The following is an 18,171-nucleotide window of genomic DNA, read 5'->3' on the forward strand; positions in this document are numbered from 1 at the left end:
AGGCAGGCGAGGTGAAGAGACGCAGGGAGAAGACCATCTCCAAGCCTAGGAGAGCTGCCTGTAAGAGACTCCCGCCTCAGCCCTGCAGACGCCCTGACCTCAGGCCTCCAGTCTCCAGCACCCTGAGACAGAGCATTTCAGGGTCTAAGCCCCCAGTGTGGGGGCTTTGTCAGGGCCACCCCAGCAAGCTGGCACACTTATCAGTGCCTGGCAGGGGGCTTCGGCTGTAACAAATGCCTACAAATGTACAAGTGGCTTTGGAAGTGGGTATGGGCAGCAGCTGGAGGCACTTTGAGGTGCATTCTAGAATCAGCCTAGATTGCCTCGACGAGACCATTAGTAGGAATACAACGTGAAAGGAATTCTGAGGAGGACTCGGGAAGAGGGGAAGAGAGCTATGGAGAAAGCATCCACCATCTCAGACAATACTCGGATCATCATGAGCGGAATGTTGGTGGAAGACGGTCCCCCACAGCTCTCAGGGAGCGGGCCAGGGTGTCACGTTCAAGCCCTTCAGCCCGAGGGCCCAGCCTCTTCCCGGGAGGACCAGTGTGCACCTTTCAACTCAGAAATCTCAACTCGAGCGAAGAATGAATTCTTCAATTGGGTAGGAATCGCTGAAGCTGAGCTCAGAGGCAAAGTCTCTTAAATTTAAGTTTAAAAATATTTAAATATGGAATATGTGCTGGCTTATGACTACAAATGTTTAAATATTGTGAGTGTGAGTGTCTTAAGTGCTTCTATATTTAAGAATAAATTATAATGTGATTATATATAATATATGTAATACATAAAACATTACATATAATTTATTTACTATAAGTTCAGTTAAATATATTAACAGTATATATTTTATATGTATGCTACTCCTACTGCTAAGTTGCTTCAGTCGTGTCCGACTCTGCGCGACCCCACAGACAGCAGCCCACCAGGCTCCCCTGTCCCTGGGATTCTCCAGGCAAGAACACTGGAGTGGGTTGCCATTTCCTTCTCCAATGCATGAAAGTGAAAAGTGAAAGTGAAGTCGCTCAGTCATGTCCGACCCTCAGTGACCCCATGGACTGCAGCCTACCAGGCTCCTCTGTCCATGAGATTTTCCAGGCAAGAGTACTGGAGTGGGTTGATCAGTCAGTTCAGTTCAGTCGCTCAGTCGTGTCCGACTCTTTGCAACCCCATGAATCGCAGCATGCCAGGCCTCCCTGTCCATCACAAACTCTCGGAGTTCACTCAGACTCAAGTCCATTTGAGTCAGTGATGCCATCCAGCCATCTCATCCTCTGTCATCCCCTTCTCTTCCTGCCCTCAATCCCTCCCAGCATCAGAGTCTTTTCCAATGAGTCAGCTCTTTGCATGAGGTGGCCAAAGTACTGGAGTTTCAGCTTCAGCATCATTCCCTCCAAAGAAATCCCAGGGCTGATCTTCAGAATGGACTGGAGTGGGTTGATAAATATATATAATTACAGAAACATTGTAAATTAAATATATTTAATATAAACAGAAAAATAATATAATATAATATAAAATTCTAACATAATATAAAATTATATACAATATATACCAGTATTATATATGATTATATCATAATAAGCAGATTGTTATATTAATATTATGGATATCATGACATATTTTACATTCATATAAATGTTTCTATAATTATAGATTATAAATACAATTATGTTATATAATTGTACATAATTATAACATTATAATTTTATAAATATATTAATATTCTGTCATATAAATAGAGCATTCAGAAGATACATATATGTAACAGTATTTCTACAACATAATGTATTATATAAATAATGTAATATATAACAGATGAATATATTACTTATATTTGTAATGTTATTGATACAATATAACCTATATACATATAATACCTATATATATGACATGATATGTATACGATGTAGTCTATACACATATAACACATATATGTACCATGATAATTATACTGCATAAGTCTTATAATGTTCATAATGTGGTTGACTTGTCCCAGGGTTGGAACCCGCTTCTTCAAGGAGATCGCTTGTCATCCGGGAGGGGCGGGGTAACCCTTTCTGGACTAACTGCGGCTGCGCCCCACTCGGGGATAGTTCTCCGCATTCCTTATGCACTGAACTCAGCATCGTGCAAAGGGTACTGGGTGCAGAGCCGGGCAGGTGCCACCCCTTCTTATTGGAGGAGCAGCAGAAGCGCTGGGCTGTGGCCGAGAGTGGGGGCGCTGGGCCCCGACTGTCCGGTGTGGTTCCTGGCCCCTCTTTCACGGCTGGAACGGCTTGCTCACCCTCCGTGTCTCAGCTCCCGCACGCTTGTGTCCGTGTGTGTCTCCTAGAGTCCCTGTGAGGAGGGAACGCCGCAGTCATCCCTGCAAAGCCCCTGGAAGACCACCTGGCTCGGGGTCACAACTCCATCAGTCTTGCCATTACTACTATCTATCGAGTGGCACTTCGGCCGGGCATACAGTAGAGTAAAAAGGGACCCCTGTTGGGCTGACAGTCCAGCAATGGAAACAGATATTAATCACGTAATCACGCTAATGAATGTGTAATTATAAACTGAGATAAGTACTGGGAAAAAAGATCATGAATAGTTGTTTTTTTTTTTCCCCCCCTACTTGGTGATGTGCCCAGAGAGCTCAGGGAAGCCCAGAGAAGTCTGCCCTGAGGGCGGGGTCTTCAGGTCTCCCGGGGGAATGACTCTGTCCAGTGGGCTCTGCACCCTGCACCCTCTTCCAACCTGGGGTCTTTGTGGCTTTTCCAAAGTGAGAGAAGAAAATAGACGAATACCTGGAATCACATTATACTATGGGATAATTTATGAAACCGTTCACTTGCATCTCATCACCTCATATGCTTTGAAGTGAAGGAAAATAGAAGTTTCTTGAAGTCTACCACCTTTTCTGTCCTTTTTGTTTACACGTTGTTTGTATTGACTTTTTGGAACACAATTTCAAGCTTCCAGAGACGTTGCAAGAATCAAAATAGTGCATGTGTGTGTGCTCGGTCATGTGTGACTCTTTGGGACCCCACGGACCATAGCCCGCCAGGGTCTTCTGTCCATGGGATTCTCCAGGCAAGAACGCTGGAGTAAGTTACCGTTTTCTCCTCCAGGGGATCTCCTCGACCCAGGGACTGAACCTGCATCTCTTGCATCTCCTGCTTTAGCAGATGGATTCTTTACCACTGCACCGCCTGGGAAGCCCCTAGAGACATATACTCCTTACTCAGATTCGCCTATTGCTAACATTTTACCCTACGTCCAAATGTGCGGGGTTTGTGTGTGTTGGGGGGGTGTGATTTTTTTTATTCAGCAAGCATTTATTTTTAAATGTGAAATGCGCCATATATGTGCTGACTTATGAATACAAGTGAATGAAAAGTCTGAGTTTGATTCTCTTAAATGAAGACTTAATATTCCATAGAAAGAATCAAAATTTTAAAAATGCCTACTAGGGGACTTCCCTGGCAGTCCAGTGGTTAGAACTCTGGGCTCCCACACCAGAGGGCACAGGTTTGATCCCTGGTTAAGGAACTGCTGGAAAAGGCAATGGCAACCCACTCCAGTACTCTTGCCTGGAAAATCCCATGGACGAAGGAGCCTGATAGGCTGCAGTCTATGGGGTCGCTAAGAGTCAGACACGACTGAGCATCTTCACTTTCACACATTGGAGAAGGAAATGGCAACCCACTCCAGTGTTCTTGCCTGGAAAATCCCAGGGACAGGGGAGACTGGTGGGCTGCCATCTATGGGGTCGCACAGAGTCGGACACGACTGAAGTGACTTAGCAGCAGCAGCAGCAGCAAAGAACTGCTAATCTCAGAACCCAGACTGAGAAAAAGAGCTAGTCTCTTGGAAACTGCTAGTATTTCCTCACTAACATCCCCCCTTCAAGGCACAAGCCTCATAGGTAAACAAGCACAACTTGAATTTTGACTAAATCATTTCTTGACTTTTCTTTATAGTTTAACAAGCCAAAATTCTATTGTTTTTTAAAAGATGTTGTTTCATTATGTAAATAGAATCATTTTATATGTATTTCTCTGTGTAATTGTCTGTTTTTTGTTTTTTGTTTTTTTTTAGGCCTAAAGAAGAGGATTCAAACTCATGGCCAGAAGGCTTGATAAGCCCCACAGAAGCATTTTATTTAGCCTTCAGAATGTTTACGAAGCTTTTTATTTACAACCAACTACACTTGGACACAACTGAGCGACTTCACTTTCACTTTTCACTTTCATGCATTGGAGAAGGAAATGGCAACCTACTCCAGTGTTCTTGCCTGGAGAATCCCAGGGTCGGGGGAGCCTGGTGGGCTGCCGTCTATGGGGTCGCACAGAGTCCGACACGACTGAAGTGACTTAGCAGCAGCAACACAGTTGCAAAACACTCAGAGGGAAAAACAATTCCAGAGTTCCAAAAAGCAAGACTTGCATTTGCCAAGGCAGGCAAGTATTTACATACCATTTACATTGTATTTACAACTCTTTACACAGTATTTACACAGCGTCAGGTAATAATAAGTAATCTAAGGATTATTTAAAGGATAAGGGAGGATTTGTGTAGGTTATGTGTGAATCCGTACCATTTGAATGAGAGACTTGCGCACCCATGCGCTTCCATGTCCGGTGTCCGTGGTGGGTCCAGGCCCTCTCAGACAGTGGTGAGAAAAGAGAAGGACCCCGCCCCAGTCTCGTGAAGCAGCCTGGCTTCCTGGCTGTGCGTGCTCAGGCAAGTCACTTCGCTTCACTGTGCCCAGTCTTCTCATCTGATAAGAAGGGCTAATAGTGTTACTACCTACTTCATGGGGCTGTTGGCAAGATTAGTGAGTTAATCCATGTAAAGTTTTTGTTGTTGTTTTTGGTCACATGGCTTGTGGGATCTTAGTTCTCTGGCAAAGGATGGAACCCGCACTCTCGGAAGTGAAAGTGCGGAATCCTACCCACTGGACCGCCCTCCTGGGAATCCCTTCCTTGTAAAGTTTTTAGTAGAAGACCTCTCAGATAGTAAGTGCTCAATAATTGTTAACTTTTTTCTTTTTTTAGTATTTTGGCCACGATGCACAACAGATAGGATCTCAGTTCCCCGACTGGGTATCGAACCTGCATCCCTCACAGTGGAAGCGCAGAGTCCTAACCGCTGGGCCACTAGGGAAGTCCCAGTAAGTGTTAACCGCTGACGGTGGCAATGCATAGTGCTGTATATAATAAGTGTGTAAGCGGTAGCTTTTTTCGTGTCCTAGTCCATCATTTAATCTCTCTTTCTGCACCTCGTCCTCTGAGGGTTCTGGCAGGCACCAGACTCTAACTTTAGCCACGATTGGATGGAGGCCCACTGATCCATGAGAGCTGAGCGCTGCAGATGTAGTAGAAGGTTTCCTAGCAACAGAGGAGTTCGGGTGGACAGCAGCAAATCCCTGAGTGGTTCCCTAAGAGGAGGAACGTAGGCAGGATTGAATCTATTTGAGGCCAAACAGGAGGAGATTGACAAGGGCCACCCAGAGTGTCGGCTTCTGAGGAACGTCACAGTCCTGCTGCCAGAGCTCCTGGACCCGGCCCATCACGCTCTCCTCTCTTCTGCTTCTCAGCCTCCCTGCTTCTCCCTTTCTTTCCTCCTCCCTCCTCCTTCCCTCTTCCTCCTCCTTCTGCCTCTTCTCTTACTATTATCACTGAAAATAATAACAGCTGAACGTGCAGTGAGTGCCTCGCCCGCACCAGGCACTGTCCCCAGCGTTCTGCATGAACGCATCTGAGCCTCACCACCCTGGGAGATGCTCCTCCTATTATCCCACTGAGCAGATGAGGAAAACCGAGGCACAGCCAGTTCAAGGAAGCCCAGCTGAAAATGGTCAGAACCACACCTCACGGTTATCCAGAGATTCTTGTCGTCTCGAGCGGGCATTGCTGGAGCCCTGGCATGAATGCTAACCCTAACTGGAGAGTCTGACCTTCAGGAACCTCCTCCGGGGCCCCGCCCTGCCTGGCCCAGCGCTGTTGGCGTCACAGGACCCTGAGTTGCCGCCACTTCTGCACAATGTAATTCCTGGTCTGAGGGGGAAGAGAACCTCTGGACCTTGCAAGAGTGAGGCTATACAAGAACCAGAGCCAGTTCAACTGCCTGATGATTCTGGACAATTATGAGAGCCAGTATTCCCTACCCTTAAGTATCCCCTACCCTTAAGTATCCTCTACTCCATAGCCTTTCCCTCTACTTGCTGATAAGCCCCAGTGGCCCAGGCATGAATGATTCACCTGAACCAGTCATCCAAGCTTCCACTTCCTTTTCAATGTCTAGGAGTGGCTCAAACGAACACACGTACACACATGTTCATAGCAGCACCATTCACAATAGCCAAAGGTGGAAACCCCCTAACACCCATCGACTAATGAATGGGTAGACCGAATGTGGTCTGGGCACAGAGTGGGATATTATACAGTTGTAAAAAGACGGAGGTACTCATACATGCTACCATATGGTCTACAGACACATGATGCTCAGAGAAAGCAGCAGACACAAAGGGACCTGTAGCCTATGGTTCCATTTATTTATTTGTTTATGTTTTTGGCTCTACTGGGTCTTTGTTGCATCATGCTGGCTTCCCTAGTTGCAGAGAACGGGCTCAGTTGCCCTGTAGCATGTGGGGTCTTAGTTCCCTGACCGGGGGTCAAACCCAAGCCACCTGCATGGAAAGGCTGATTCTTAACCACTGGGCCAGTGGGGAAGTCCCCCATATGGTTCCAGTTAGATGAAATACCCAGAAGAAGTAGATCCACAGAGACAAAAACCCATAGTGGTTGCCAGAGCTGGGGAAAGGGGAGAATCGGGCATGCTTGCTTAATGGTTCTGTGGTTTCCTTTTGCGGTGATGAAAAATATCTGGGGCTAGATAGCGGTGATGGCTGCATAGCATTGCAAATGTTCTTCTAGCATCACTGGCTTGTAGATTTTTAAATGGCTGAAGTGGTGGATTTTATGAGTGATTCTACCACAATAAGAATAAAGTCTGAAGATAGGCAAAGGGCAGTATGGCCAGAGTGAGATAGAAAGAAGCCAGCTGGGGTTCTGGGGTGGACATCACTCCCTGATGAGAACACAGAAGGCAAGTTGGGATGGGATTTTATTCTTGAGCGTGTTTGTGCCAGGACAAGATGCTTGGAGCTGCCTCAGACATAATGCGATCTGGAGGCTGCAAGCCAAACATTGAGGATGTCAGGGTGGTAAGGGCTTGGTCTTCACTGGCACACTCGAGTGTTGGTACAAAACCTTCCTGTTGGTCAAGATGATTAAAGATCTTCGTTGCTTAAGCCAGCATTAGGTAATCGGTTCCTTGCCACTGAGCTTATCTTAGCTGATGGAATGATCCTGCCAAGGGACAGGACTTGGTGAGGAACAAAAGCCCATGACTACAGGTGAAGATGATGCCTCTGAGAAGACTCTTTAATTTGCCACATTCCTCTTTTGATAGCTTAGAGTCTTATTAGAGAGGGGAGAGGCTCAGAGAGGGGTAAAAGTGTGAGATGTCTCATTTCAGTACAGGGCACTTGAACGGGCAGAAGTTGACTAGGGAACTAGGGTCTTCTCTAGGGCTCTGTAGCTGGAGAGACCATGTGTCTCAACAATTACCTTTTGCAGGTGGAAGAAGGTAGATGCTTTCATATCCTCCTCATCTCCCCAGGTGCTGGTTTCCTTCCAGCATTCCTCACCACACTCTCCTTGTCTCCTCGGATGAGCCCCGAGATGGCGACACAGGAGCAAGTGAATATCCTGTTTCTTTACTTCCTGTCTGACTGTAGACCCTCAGCGGGTGCCACTCCCCGACTCAGCACCTGGAGGGAAGATCGGTGATGGAAGTGTCCCCAACGCCATCCTTAGCAGAACCTGTAGGTCGGCTCAACCCCCATCCATAGCTCTTGTCTCCTTGATAGTTCTCTATTGTAGAAGCTAGAAAGTGCAAGTAAGAAAAAGATTAGGAAAGCTGCAGGCCCTTCCCGGCAGTCCAGTGGCTAGGACTTTGCACTTCCACTGCAGAGGGCACAAGTTCAATCCTTGGTAAGGGAAATTCCTCAAGCTCAGCAGTGTGGCAGAAAAAGAAAAAATGCAAAGAAGGGAAGATCAGAATTACTGGAGTGTGCGGCAAATTTCAATAGGATAGTGTATAAACTTCTGATTGCTAACTGATAGGGACAGAATGAAGAAACAAAATAGGTGATTAAACAGTTTATCCCACTAGGGGATTGTAGGTAGGAAAGATACGGGAGACCCCTGGAAATTAATGATGACTCCAGAAAGCAGGTTTGCTTAACCAAGCAGGTCAAAGCCATTCAACAGAAGAAGGAGCCCTGCCCCTACCAATAAAACAGTGGTGGCGTGAGCCCCACATCCTGCCTTGTGAGCTCGGGAACTTAATGATCTGTGGGACATGCTCTCTGCACACATAAGCAAACAACAAACAATAATTTGTTGACCTAGCTTCACCATGTCGGAGAAGGCAATGGCACCCCACTCCAGTACTCTTGCTTGGAAAATCCCATGGACAGAAGAGCCTGGAAGGCTGTGGTCCATGGGGTCACAAAGAGTCGGACATGACTGAGCGACTTCCCTTTCACTTTTCATTTTCATGCATTGGAGAAGGAAATGGCAACCCACTCCAGTGTTCTTGCCTGGAGAATCCCAGGGATGGGGAGCCTGGTGGGCTGCCATCTATAGGGTCGCACAGAGTCGGACATGACTGAAGTGACTTAGCAGCAGCAGCAGCAGCAGCAGCTTCACCATATAGGAACAAGAATACTCCCCTGCTCAACCTGGAGTAAGCTGATGATGGAAACGTCAAACCTACTCAAGAAAGAAAGGTCTTCTCCCCCTCCCCACTTTCCCTTTGATTATAAAACTGAAGCCCAGAAAGTTCTTGGGGGCAACACCCCTTTGTCTGGCTGCTTGAAAGCCCCACAATCATCCTAGTCTAATGAATCTCTTCTTATCTACCTCTTAGCTCTCACTGAATTCTTCTCTGCACTGAGACATGAAGAACTATGGTACCAGAGCTCTTCGAAGCCCCCCCTGAAATGACAGCAGTCGGCCTCACTGCTATACAGACAGCGACATCCTCAGTGACTCAAAGCAGTGCAGATTTACCATCTTCCAGTTAGAGGGCATCAGTCCAAAGTGGGTCCTGCTGGGCCAAGATCACAGTGTTGGCAGGCTGTGATCCCTCCTGGAGGCTCAAGCGGAGAATCCACTCCTTGCCTTTTCTCAGCTTTTCTGGAGACTTCTGGCACCCCTTGCCTCCTAAAAACCAAGTCACTCTGAAATCTCTTGGTGTCATATCTCCTTCTCTGACTCCGACACACCTGCCTGTCTTACAAGGACCGCTGCGACTGCCACGGGCACTTTGGGATCATCCAGAACAATGGTCTCATCTCAGGAGTCTTCACTAATCACGGCTGCAGAGTCCCATTTACCACGTGAAGGTCATGTATTCACAGGCTCTGGCGACAAGGCAGTGGACAGCTTTGAGGGATTCTTCTTCTGCCTACCACCAGTAGGAAGAGTGAGTCCCATTAGGAGGGAATATGTTAGTGTAAATTCCTGTGCGCAGCACACAGTGAGGCCAACCAAACAGGAACGGTGGAGTTTAGAGCAGAAAAAGGTTAACTAGAGGGTCAGGCAAGGAGAAGGGGTGGCTCATGCCCTAAAAAGCCTTGAGCTCTGGAAAGGGTTTCGGCAAAGCTTTTGGTTTATTCAAGATAGAATACTTTGAGAAAGATCTTTAGTTGCTTTGGTGGTGGTTTAGGCGCTAAGTCATGTCCAACTCTTGCGACCCAATGGACTGCAGTCTACAGAACTGTAGTTGCTTTACACAGCAGTAAAAATTATATATTATATGTTGCACGCTCAATTGTGTCTGACTCTTTGTGACCCCAGGGACTGTAGCCCGCCAGGCTCCTCTGTCCCTGGGATTTTCCAGACAAGAATCCTGGAGTGGGTTCAGCAAAGTTTTTTAAAAAGCCAGGTGAGGGGGGTGGGTCACAGGGTGTGTGACCAGCTCCTGCACAATTCTCTGATTGGCTGACGGTGAGGTCACAGGGCGGTGTTGCCGGGGTTTACTTTATCAGTCCTCGGGCTCCAGGAGGCCTGGAGTTCTGTGCTCATGGCCATCAAACAATGAACATCTTCCACTTGGTGGTGGGTTTTCACATCTGCAAAACAGCTCAGGAAGTGTACCTCAAGTACTGTTATCTGGAAACTTCAGAGTGGAGCTGAAGCAGAGGTTATGGGGGAAGACCTGTCCTCGCCTCCCCCCACACACAAGGGCCCATGGCTCACTCATTGGTTACAATATCTGAGCAAAGACTTGAAGGAAGCGAGAAAGTTATTAAGAGTTATGCCTTTATCTGGAGGCCGGGCATTTTGGAAAGAGGAAACAGCCACTTCAAAGACCTAAGGCAGTAAAGCACCTTGTATGTTTGAGGAGTAACCTGGGAAGCCAGTGTGGTTGGAGAAGTAGGAGATGAGGTTATAAGAAAAAAAAGTGGGGAATGAGGCTTTTTAGGATCTCTTTTATTCATTCTGAGGACTTAGGGCTGCTCTTTTTCTTTGAGTAAAATAGGAAGCTGTTTCAAAATTCGGGGTGTGATCTGACTCGGGTTTTAACATAAAGCTGCCCTGAGACTTCAATGGTGGTCCAGTGGTTGAGAATCTACCTTCCAACCTGCAACTAAGACCCGTTGCAGCCAAAAATAAATTTAAAAAATAGGGTTGGCCAATTAAATACAGGCTTCCCAGTTAATTTTGAATTTCAGATAAAGGAATAATTTTTTTTTTTTTTTAGTATTAAGTATCTCCCTGAAACTGAGATAGACATACTTATGCTAAAAAATGTTTGTTGTTGTTGATCTGAAATTTAAATTTAACTGGATATCCTGAGTTTTAATTTGCTAAATCTGGCAACTCTATTTTTAAAGACTCTCTCTGCTGTGTTGAGACCACGTGGTTGAGTTGGTGAGTGAGGCGGAAACAGGGAAATCATTTCGGAGGCCATCATGATAATCTGGGTGAGGAATTTCGGTGGCTCAGGCTGGAGGATACCTGTAGAGGCTGAAGACCACCCTACCCCCACCCCGCCCAGCCCTGCCCTTTCCCTTGCTTTAATGGCTGTTGCACAGTCTTAGTGAAGAGGAGGAAATACATTGCAGGACCCAACAAGGGCAGCTGTAAAAAGAAATGTTCCCTGCCCACTCATTTTCACGTGCAAGGAAAAACACTGAAATGTGAGACATGAAAAGTCACAAGATAAGCCGGGCTTGGAATTTGCATGGCTCCCGTATCGCCGTTAAGATGCATTTCTCACACTGCACTTCTTTTTCCGCTTAGATAAAAATGCAAATTTCTTAGCGTGGCTTGCCCTGGCCCTCTTCTCGGGCTAAGCTCCTTTTTTTAAAAAATATTTTTGTTGTAGTTGATTTACCATGTTGTGTCAGTTTCTATGTTGTAGCCACGCGTTCCGGGAAACAAACTCACTCAGAAGGCCAATGCAGATAGTGGAGTGCAGGTTATTACACCAGAGGGTCCAAGGCAGAGTCTCCTCTTAGCCAAGGACCCCCACCAGTTTTTGTGAAAACCTTATATATACCCTAAGTGTATGTTCTCAAACCCACCTCCCCAAATTCCCCGAAACTAGTCTGGTCAAGGTAAAAGAGAGACACGATCAAAGTTAACCCGTGATTCATGTGTCACAAGACTAGATAAACAATGGACATTTATCAATAGGCCTGTGGTCATATCCCGATAAACATAATGGAATTTACCCCTTTGTTCTGTTACAGAGATAATTAGCATATTCTTTTAGGCAACGGAGAGTCCAAGTCCAAGTCATGGGGCTCTTTCATCCAGGGAGTCTGGTTTCCCATTGGTATGCTGCTTCTATAGACGCCGGGCACAAAGTTCAGAGTCCATTGGGAGGGTGACCATGCCTGTAACCTAATGTTCACAGCCTGGCCTAAGACGGAGTCCAGCTCTGTCTGTTTCGTCCTTCATCTACTGTACAGCAAAGTGAATCAGCCATACATATACATGGGCTTCTCAGGTGGCACCAGTGGTAAAGAACCTTCCTACCAGTGCAGGAGATATGAGAAACGCAGGTTTGATCCCTGGGTCAAGAAGATCCCCTGGAGGAGAAAATGGCAACCCACTCCAGTATTCTTGTCTGGAGAACCCCACGGACAGAAGAGCCTGGTGGACTATGGTTCATAGGGTTGCAAAGAGTCGGACATGACTGGAGGCAACTTAGTACACACACATACACATAGCCCTTCTTCTCTTGTGCTAGGTTCTGACCAGCCATCTCTGCTCCAGCCACATTGGCTGGAAGTGGAATGTACCAAGAACTAGAATTGAAGAACTAGAATGTGCCAAGAACTAGAAGTTTAGGACTAGAATGTGCCAGGCTCGCCTCTGCCTCAGGGCCTTTGCACTGACTGTATCTTCTGCCTGAGATGTCATCCCACGTACATTTCTCATGGCTAGATAGTTCACGGGCTTTTTTTTTCTTTATTTTGCTGTGTTGGGTCTCCGTTGTGATGTGTAGGCTCCAGAGCACATGGGCTCAATAGCTGCAGCGTGCAGATTTAGTTGCCCCATGGCACTGCTGCTGCAGCTAAGTTGCTCAGTCATGTCCAACTCTTCATGACCCCATGGACTGCAGCCTACCAGGCTCCTCCGTCCATGGGATTTTCCAGGCAAGAGTACTGGAGTGGGGTGCCATTGACATGAGATCTTAATTCCCAGACCAGGAACAAAACCCACATCCCCTACATTGGCAGGCGGATTCTTAACCCCTGGAGCACCGGGGAAGTCCCAGTTCATGGCCTTTAATTCTCAGTCGAAACAGATTTCCTTCAAAGCTCTCCTTGAACTTCCTTGGTAGCCCCCCCTCACAACTAGAAAAACCCAATGAGCAGCAAGGAAAAGCCAGTGCAGCCAGAAATAAAATTAATTAATTAATTATTTTTCAAAAGAAACAGCACACCCACACAATTAAAAGAAGAAATTACTCAAGTTCCCTGCCTTTGTTAACATTTTGATGGAGTTCGCCTTACATTTTCATGCGCATTTATTCATGAATTCATTTTTTTAAGAAACTTTTTTTTTCAGTTTTAAAGTTTTTATTAAATTTCTTTTGTTGTTGGTATCACATTGTTTCAGTTTTATACTTCGGGTTTCTGACTGTGAGGCATGTGGGATCTTAGCTCCCCAACCAGAGATCGAACCTGTACCCCTTTCATTGAAAGGAAGGAGTCTTAGCCAGTGGACGACCAGGGAAGTCCCAATTCATGAATTCGTGTGTGTGTGTAGCCCTTGTGCAATATTTGCAAGGTGTTTGCACACAACAACAACAGCATAACAGAACATTCTAGTAGAATCATTATAAACTCAGTTTCTACTCAAAGACTACAGGTGTCAGTGAGGCCAGAATCCAAAGTAGGACCATCCATTTATGTATGACTTAAGCTAGAAAGCCGATTTCCCCAGCCTTGGTGCCTTGTCCACCTGGTGGTAAAATTATAAGAGACTTTTTTTTTTTTTTTCTGACCGAAGAGACTGAGCACGCATGCACCAGGGGCATATGAGCTCTTAGTTCCTGACTGGGCACGGAAGCTACACTCCCCATATTGGGAGCCCAGAGTCTTAACCCCTGCACCACCAGGGAAGTCCCTAGAAGAGTTGCCTTGTCTTGTTTTCACGCGTTCGTTTACAGCTCTTGGCAGAGCTGTGGGTTCCATTCTCTCTTCAGCATAGGAGTGTGGTGAGGTTGATGGTTACTCATTTCAAGCTTCAAGCGGGGAAAAGCTTCACCTGGATCATTCAGAGCACTGAATACGGGAAGAGGCTCAGAACCCAGAGAAGAATGGGATCTCGCTCATGTCTGAACTATCTCAGGAGCTCCAGAGTGTGCTAACGGCCTGGAAAGCGTTCAGGGGGAACAGCCGCCTGGAGAAGAGGGAAGGGAAGGGAAGAGGAGGCGAGGGGAATAAACTAGGGGTCTTATAGCCTTTACAGGAGCGCCACCTGGAGGTGAGACGTGAACTCTGCAGAGACAGCCTGGAAATGCAACGACGGACGCCCCCTCCCCCTCCACCCCCGCCCCCGACCTCCCCTGCCAAGACCCAGGGTTTCCTCCCTGGAGGAAACCTACAGACGTCAGACGAGGAAACTGCAGCCTCGAGAGCGAGGAGGAAGAGGAGCAGAAGCTCCAGGTAGGGACGTAAATAAAAAGCTGACCATGCCCGCGGGAGCTGCAGGCAACTTGCCAAATGCATTGCAATGACTGAACTGACACCAATTTTTTCTTTGCATGTGAGTTTTAAAAAAAAAAGGACTGAAAGTCTTTATTGTCTAAGATGACTGTAAAAGTCATGAGATTTGTTTTAGATGTCCCTCAATGGCAACCCACTCCATATTCCTTCCTGGAGAATCCCAGGGACAGAGGAGCCTGGTGGACTGCCGTCTATGCGGTTGCACAGAGTTGGACACGACTGAAGTGACTTAGCAGCAGCAGCAGCAAGGACACAAATAAAAAAATTAGACCTGTGAGGTGGATGCTGTAGGGGAACAAGAGGAAGAGGGGGAAAGTTGTTTTCTGAGTCAGTGTGATTGTCACACCTACGTCTTTACAAGGCCATGTACTTACAACTGTTCCCTGATAGCTTGGTTGGTAAAGAATCTGCCTGCAAGGCAGGAGACCGGCCTTGATCCCTGGGTTGGAAAGATCCCCTGTTGACGGGAACGGCTTCCCACTCTAGATTTCTGGCCTGGAGAATCCCATGGATTGTATAGTCCATGGAGTGACAAAGAGTCAGATACGACTGAGCGACTTTCACTTATATACTTACAACTAGGGTGACCAACTCCGATTTGCCTGGGAATTTCTCAGTTTTAACCCTGAAATTTTCATGTCCTAGGAAACTTCTCATTCCCACCCCCGACTCCTCCACCCACCCCACCCCCCAACCTGTTCCAGGAAAACTAGCTTGGCTAGTCCTGCTATTTTCAACTCTTTGTCTCTATGATGAGGTCACAGAGCCCTGGAGACTTTTTTTTTTTTTTTAATTCTGACTCAGATTTTTACTTTTCTATTTTTGATAGATAAGAAGTGGATTTATTCAGATACAGAGAGAAGCACAATCCACAGACAGAGTATGGGCCATCGTAGAGGGTGAGTGAAGATTTTTTATTTTTTAATTGAAGTAAATTTGGGCTTCCCAGGTGGCCCCTAGTGGGAAAGAACCCACCTCCCAATGCAGGAGACATAAGAGACATGGGTTCCATCTCTGACTCAGGAAGATCTGGAGGAGGGCATGGCATCCCACTCCAGTTATTCTTGCTTGGAGAATCCCATGCACGGAGGAGCCTGGAGGGCTACAGTCCATGGGGTTACAGAGTCGGACACGACTGAAGTGACTGAGCACGTACGCGTAGTTGATTTACAATATTGTGTTAGGTTCAGGAATACAGGAAAGTAATTCGGTTATTTTTTTTTTCAGATTATATTTCATTGTTCCTGCATTACTGCGTGTGTGCTCAATCAGGTCCGACTCTGCAACCCCATGGACTGTAACCCACCAGGCTCCTCTGTCCATGGGATTTTCCAGGCAAGGTTGCCTTTCCCTTCTTCAGGGGATCTTCCCAACCCAGGGACTGAACCAAAGTCTCCTGCACTGCAGGCAGATTCTTTACCATCTGAGCCACCAGGGAAGCCCATATTCCATTGTAGTTTATTATAAAATATTGAGTATAATTCTGTGTGTGTGCATGCTAAGTCACTTCAGTCCTGTCCAAGTCTGCTACCCTATGGACTGTAGCCTGCCAGGCTTCTCCAGGCAGGAATACCGGCGTGGGTTCCTATGCCCTCCTCCAAGGGATCTTCCCTACCCACGGATCGAACTTGCATCCCTCTTACTTCTTCTGCCTTGGCAGTCAGATTCTTTACTGCCAGCACCACCCGGAAAGCCTCACAGTTGCCTGTGCTATACAGGAAATCCTTTGCTTATCAATTTTGTGTACAGTAGCTTATTTTTCTATGTGGGCCATTTTTAAAACCTTTATTGAATTTGTTGCAATATGGCTTCTATTTTATGTTTTGGATTTTTGGCACCGAGGCACGTGGTATCTTAGCTCCCCGACCACAGATGGAACCTGTGCCCCCTGTATCTTGGCCTCTTCTCCAGCGTGTCCCACATGGAAGACACGAGTTAAGAAAACAAAACTGGACTGCACTTGCTACGGCATTTGTGATCCCGGAAAATAAAAGGTCAAGAATCACTCCATTTAAATTAAAGACTGGCGGCTCGGACAGTAAAGAATCCGCCTGCTGTGCAGGAGACTCGGATTCGATCCCTGGGTTGGGAAGATTCCCTGGAGAAGGGAATGGCCACCCACTCCAGTATTCTGGCCTGGAGAATCCCATGAACAGAGGAGACTAGCGGGCCACAGTCCAAAGGGTCTGGGTCGTAAAGAGTCAGACACGACTGAATGACTAAACACACATGGAAATTTAAGGAGGATAAATACCAGAGCAGATGTCCATAAAAGATATCTATTAGGGTCACTGATTTCTCTTTTTTTTTTAATTGGAGGGTAATTGCTTTACAATGTTGTGTTGGTTTCTGCTGCCCAGCAAAGTGAATCAGCCACAAGTATGCATATATCCCCTCCCTCTGCAACCTGTCTCCCACGCCCTGCTCCAGGGTCACTGATTTTAATAATATTTGTCAAGATTCTTTGATCAGAACAACAGTCCCTTCTCAGACTCGCTTAGATGCAAAGGACTGTTCTGGGTTGTTTGGGTTTTTCTTGGTTTTGGTGTTGGCTCAGAAGGCTCCCAGAATGGTTGACCAAGAAAGCAGTAAGGAGGGAAGAAATGTCGAGTTTTGAAAGCCATCCGAAGCCAGATACATAATTGAAGGCACAATCACTCCATTTCCTTTTTCCGAAGTTCTCTGAGTCATCTTCATGTTTCTCATTAGAGACGGGCTTCCTCCACATGGTGAGACAGATGGTCTCCCAGAGCTCCCAGGTTTCAAAGAGGATGACTTTTGGGGCAAGAGGAACGGGGAGGCGCTCCCCACCTCCATCTTGATCGTCCCCACTGTGACTTCAGCACCTTGGCACCCTTGGCTGGGTGGCTCGGTAGGGAGGGGAGCCGAGTGAGTTCTTCAGATGAACCATCGATGGAGGTTGAAGCTGAGATGCTCACAGGGCCAGCTTTCAGGGTGAAGGGGACCTCGCATTCAGAAGGTGACCCACACTTGGGTCCTGACACTTTGTAGTCACAATCGTGTTCTTCTTCTTCTTCTTTTTTTAAAATATTTTAAATATTTATGTATTTGGCTGTACCAGGTCTTGGTTACAGCATGTGGGATTTAGTTCCCTGAAAGTGTTAGTCACTCAATCGTGTCCGACTCTTTGCGACCCCATAGACTGTAGCTCACCTGGCTCCTCTGTCCATGGGATTTCCCAGGCAAGAATACTGGAGTGGGTTGCCATGCCCTCCTCCAGGGGATCTTTCCAACCCTGGGATCGAACCTGGGTCCTTGTTCTCTGACCAGAGGTCAAATCCTGACCCCCTGCATTGGGAGCATGGAGTCTTAGCCACTGGATCACTAGCAAAGTCCCGGCCATCATGGAGTTCTTCTTCTTATGCTGCTTTTTTTTTGTTTTTTAAATATATATACTGCTGCTGCTACTGCTGCTAAGTCACTTCAGTCGTGTCCGACTCTGTGCGACCCCACAGATGGCAGCCCACCAGGCTCCGCTGTAAATGGGACTCTCCAGGCAAGAACACTGGAGTGGGTTGCCATTTCCTTCTCCAATGCATGAAAGTGAAAAGTGAAAGTGAAGTCACTCAGTCGTGTCAGACTCTTGGCGACCCCATGGGCTGCAGCCTACCAGGCTCCTCCCCACATGAGATTTTCCAGGCAAGAGCACTGGAGTGGGGTGCCATTGCCTTCTCCGAAATATATATACTAGTCAATCCTAAAGGAAACCAACCCAGAATATTCACTGGAAGAACTGATGCTGAAGCTGAAGCTCCAATACTTTGGCCACCTGATGCGAAGAGATGACTCATTGGAAAAAACCCTGATGCTGGGAAAGATTGAAGACAGGAGGAGAAGGG

This window comes from Bos grunniens, chromosome 18, assembly GCF_055505025.1.
Source record: "Bos grunniens cultivar Pamir isolate PY7600 chromosome 18, Bosgru_T2T1.0, whole genome shotgun sequence".
In the NCBI taxonomy this organism is placed as follows: Eukaryota; Metazoa; Chordata; class Mammalia; order Artiodactyla; family Bovidae; genus Bos; species Bos grunniens.